A 5,498-nucleotide genomic window follows, 5' to 3' on the forward strand; every position below is an offset into this window, starting at 1 on the left:
GAATCCATTGACAGATTATTTGGTGCACTGTTTCCAACATTATTCACTTTTAATGTGCCTGATAGTATTTTAGTTTAAAATGTGCAATTGATAGTGTTTGTCCACAAGGCAAGGAAAATAATCCTTTATATTTTTAATTTTTTTTTTTTTTTTTTTTTTTTTAGGGAGGGAGAGACCAGAGAGAGGCAGGGGTAGAGAGGGAGAGAATCTTAAGCAGCTCCACACCCAGCACAGAGCCTAATACAGGGCTCTATTTCATGACCCTGAGATCATGACCTGAGCCAACATCAAGAGTTGGGCATTTAACCACCTGAGGCACCCTGGCATTCCACAAACTGATATATTTTCAATAAATTTTCATTCGTGATAATACACTCCCAAATAAAAACAGAATTTGTCCAGATCATTTTGAAAGAAAAAGAGTTTCACCTATGGATAAACATCTACATTTAAAAATGTGCAAATTTTTTAATGATGTAAATTATAGTTCTTTTGTTACCTAATTAATACAACAAAAATGATAAAATTATTTCTTTAACATCAACCTAACATTTGATTATTCCATCATCATGGATGCTAATGTTGAAAATTACATCATTTTTCCTGTTACAGAATTATTTACAATAGATTTCTAAAATAGGGGAAATAAAAAAGAAGCATAAATCTAGATATCAGGAATAAATAATATGTATTCGATGATATCAATTTGCTTTTGGGTAAATTTTATAGTATTGTTGTCATGCTGCTGATTTTTTATGCAGATTCCTATTTTTCTTTTCAGATATTTAACCCATCTGTTTATAATCTATGTCAGTCTGAAACACATGGAGAGCCAGAGGAATGTCTCAGAATTCATTCTCTTGGGACTTTTGTATGACCAGAACATGAAAATATTTTGCTTTGTGCTCTTCTTACTCTGTTATGTTGCCCTGTTGGCAGGAAACCTTCTGATCCTCGTCTCCATTCAATGCAGTCCTCTTTTGCACCAACCCATGTACTACTTCCTCAGCCACTTATCCTCTATGGACGTCTGCTATACCTCTAGCATTACACCTAAATTCATTGCTGACCTGCTAGTGGAAAGAAAAACTATCTCCTATGGTAGTTGCATGTTACAGGTCTTTACAATGCACTTCTTTGGAATGATTGAAGTTTTAATCCTTACAGTCATGGCCTTTGATCGCTATGCTGCCATCTGCAAACCTCTCCACTACCTGCTTATCATGAACAGGACAAGGTGCCATCTCCTAATCTTGGCTGCGTGGGCTGGTGGGGCTGTCCACTCCTTTCCTCAGTTTCTTATGGTAATCAGGTTGCCCTTCTGTGGTCCTAATGAGATTGATCACTATTTTTGTGATATTTTTCCTTTGCTAAAGATTGCCTGTACGGATACCTACATCCCTGGTGTCCTTATGGTTGTCAATTCAGGACTGGTTACCTTAGTGACATTTGCAGTTTTGTTTTCTTCTTATATTATTATATTATTCAGTTTATGACATCACTCAGCTGAAGGAAGACGCAAAGCCCTCTCTACCTGTGGGTCTCATATCACTGTGATAGCTTTATTTTTCGGGCCTTCAATCTTTGCCTACCTTCGACCTCCAACCACTTTCCCTGAAGATAAAATATTTGCCCTGTTTTACACCATCATTGCTCCTATGTTCAATCCCTTAATCTATACACTGAGAAATACAGAGATGAAACAGGCCATGAGAAAAACTTGGTGTCAAACATCAGGTCTCAACATCTTTTTAACAAAACAAAGGGCCAGCTAGACCTACATAGGAGAGGGAGGAAAGCATTTCAAAGTGTACTTGTTCAACTGGTATCATGGTTATGGGAGATGAACTTGGGACATAAGAGTTTGATAATTACTAGAAAGAAATATTAATTTAATCATACAAAAATAAGTTTAAAATATAATTAATTTTGTAGACCTTTGAGACAGTAAGAACAAGTTTACAGGCACAAAATCAGTTATATGCACAGTAAAGACAATGTTATATAAGCTGTGAATTGTGATGGAAAAAGAAAATTTTAATAATTTTGTATTAGAAAATTCAGGTTTGATGACTAGACCACATGAGGAAACATTCAGTATGCAAAGGAGTTGTTAAAATCCATGATTTTAGGGGCACCTGTGTGCCTCAGTGGGATAAAACTCCTGCCTTCAGCTCAGGTCATGATCCCAGGGTCCTCGGATCGAGCCCCACATTGAGCGCTCTGCTCAGCGAGGAGCCTGTTTCCCCATCTCTCTCTCTCTGCCTGCCTCTCTGCCTACTTGTGATCTCTGTCTGTCAAATAAATAAAATCTGAAAATAAAAAAAAAATCCATGATTTTAAGACCAAGTTTTGCTCATGATAGCTTCTTCGCCTAAAAACTCAAGTTGTATTTAGAAATTAATTACACATCAATAAGTTTGCATAATTAATTCTGATTTAAAATGATTCTCTGACTTTAACTTTCCTGACTTCATATTGGAAATAAAAATAAATTAGTAAAGATAAAGTGAAATCAGTTACTCAAAGTATTTAAAATATAATCACTGCTCTTCTACATGTTGATCCATTTAAAAAAAAAAATCCATAAAGGAACTGAATCATAAAATGCCAGAAATTAGTAGGCAAGTCACTATGTATCAGATCCAGAGTCTTTCCTATTTACACAAGAAAAATATAAACAAAAGACAAATAAGAGCTCAGACTTCAATCAAAAAACCCGGTGACACAAATCATGAAAATGAATGGAAATGGCAAATCATCGGGTGCCTGGGTGGCTCATCGGGTTAAGCCTCTGCCTTTGGCTCAGGTCATGATCTCAGGGTCCTGGGATAGAGCCCCACATCCGGCTCTTGGCTCAGCGGGGAGCCTGCTTCGCCCCCCCCACCTACTTGTGATCTCTGTCTGTCAAATAGGTAAATTAAAAATAAAATAAAATAAAAGGGAAATGGCAAATTATCTTAGTAAGTAACATGAAGAGGAGATGCATAAAAAATAAATCCTAGAAGAACCTGAAAAAATTTAATCCAATCTCAGCTCGTGTTTTGGTTCCCATTTGTCTGGACATTTCTCTCTGCCCAAGCACTTGTGTTTTCTCAGAGGAATGATTGGATTGCTTCCAGAGTTTGATTGACTTCAGTATTCCTGCCCCAGTGCCAAGGCAAAATCCAAGAAAACACATAGAGGCAGTAGTGTCTGTCTGTCTGTGGATGCCAGGATCCTCTTTGGATGTTTCAACTCTTAGAACTTTTTATATATAAAACTAATACTTTTTTTTTTTTTTTTTTTTTTTTTTGCCATGAAAGCCTCTGAAATACCAGGTGAAGGATTCTGCCCATTTCACAGAATTTCCTCTGACTGTTTATTTATTCATAGGTCTGTTTGCTCTGGTTAAATGTAACTATATTTCCAAAAAGTATTTGGATTATTTTTAAGTATAAAGATCTAATGTGTGTATGTGTATCTTTGTGTGTGTGTGATTAAATCTGTGTGTGTTTGGGGACCCTGAGAGTCTCAAGGACAAGTCAGAAGGAAAACCACTGGAAATAATGTTATGCAACAAAACCAAAACATTTTATTATCATTTATTTTTTCTCATGATCCACAATATTTTGAGAGAAAAGATGTGAACATGTTATGTAATAAGCCCACAAAAAATGTTCCAAACTAAGATTATTTATCTACTTGCCAGATGTTCTTTCTAGGATTCATTTTCCAGCCTACTATTTTTTGTAAAGATTTTTTTTTTTTATTCATTTGAGAGAGATGGAAAGAGAACACAAACAGGAGGAGCGTTAAAGGGAGAAGGGGAAGCAGACTGCCTGCTGAGCATCATCCCTGACTTGGGGCTTGATCCCAGGGTCCCAGGACCATGACCTGAGCCTAAGGTGGACATTACCAACCGAGCCACCCAGATGTGCCACAATGTCTACTATCTTCAAAAATATCGGTTGGGCAAATACATAGAAGAATTTCATAGGATGTTTTGCTCTGCATGTGAGTTTAAACATGGAATATTTAAGAAATATTTATGTTCACAAATGTGTAGTTTAAGAAATTCTACCCATTTCTACTGGAATTTATTGCTAATTTAAAAACACATCATCACAAGAAGAGACAAGATGGCGGAGTAGTAGGAGGAGGCGCCATTTCAACCTGTACCCTAACGTGAACTGATTACCTACCAAAGAACTCTGATCACCCATGAAATCAGTCTGAGATTAGAATTATACACTTCAGAATCTCTGTGGGGGGCGGAAGACACCAGTGGGCAGGTAAAGTGGAGTGCAAACATTAGACTGATATCAGAAGATAAAAAAAAAAAAAACAACACAATGGGTCGCTTCTGGGAGCCACCAAAAGTGACCCATTGGAAAGTAATATCCCAATACAGGATTGCCCTGCAATTGAGGACAGCATTAACTTGGAGTCTGGTTGAAAGCACTCAAAAAAGCAAAGGATTTTGGGGGAAATTGTGGGAATCGGGGCAGCTAGGGAATGGGCTTAAATCCCCGGACCCAGGACAGCCACCGCTGGTGCTGAGCCAGAGAGATTGTGGCAAAGAATCCATGCCTTGGTCCCTGAGCTGCCAGCATGCCTGAGAGCATCTAGATGGCAGCTCCTTTGAGGGCGAGGGAGCCTCACCAGCCAGCAGAACCACAGCCTTTTGCACTCTCCAAATGTATGCCATGCTACCAGAGTCTGAGTCGCACCCCATACCCTCCTTTGAGAGAGGTGCAGGCGCCAGACAGTGCTCTCTTGGACCCGGAGAGTCTGAGCACTCCCAACCTGCGACAGCAGGAAAATCTCAGTGTGCTGTCACTGTTTGGGCCTTCTCTGGCAGTCTGGAGCCGCTAAGACAGGCACGGCTATCCTGGTTTTCCATACAAGCGGGAGTTCCTATGACCCCAGAGACCATGACTGGGAATGTGCTCTGCCACTGGCAGAGGGGAAATTTATGTGCTCTGGAGCACCCAGAAGGGAACAGACTAAGGCCTCTCTCTGAGAGGGAGGTCTGGGGGCAGTTTGCGTTCCTCTAAACCTAAAAGAAGCATCAAAATCTGCCAAGGTGAGAGAAAACAAACAAACAAACAAACAAACAAACCTCAAGAGAACAAAACCTGAAAAACTGGTTTCCTCAGAGCCCACCTCCTTGATGGGGACAGGAGTACTTAACTTCAGCAAGACTCCCTGAAAGCCCACGTGGCAGGCCCCACCCCCAGAAAGCCAACCAAAAAAAAAAAAAAAAAAAAAAAAAGACAAGAGTATAACCACCACCACTTCATAGACACAATTTTTATTTTTAATTCATTCCCACTATTCTGCTTCAATTTTTTTTAATATATATAAAATTTAACCTATTCACCATCACAGTGAGATGTCCAGTACATCAAATTCCATAATAACATTTTAACTTGAACTTTTGGATACATATAACTGTGTTTTTTCTTTGCTTTTCTGTTTTTTAAATTTTTAAATTTTAGTTTAGTTTAGTTTAT

The 5,498-nt window shown here is 38.6% G+C and overlaps 1 pseudogene; it reads left to right on the forward strand.

Moving 5' to 3' along the window:
• The first annotated feature begins 824 nt into the window (after positions 1-824).
• LOC123948637 lies at positions 825-1,775 on the forward strand (annotated as a pseudogene).
• The last annotated feature ends 3,723 nt before the right edge of the window (positions 1,776-5,498 follow it).

Source organism: Meles meles, chromosome 8 (assembly GCF_922984935.1).
Source record: "Meles meles chromosome 8, mMelMel3.1 paternal haplotype, whole genome shotgun sequence".
Classification (NCBI taxonomy): domain Eukaryota; kingdom Metazoa; phylum Chordata; class Mammalia; order Carnivora; family Mustelidae; genus Meles; species Meles meles.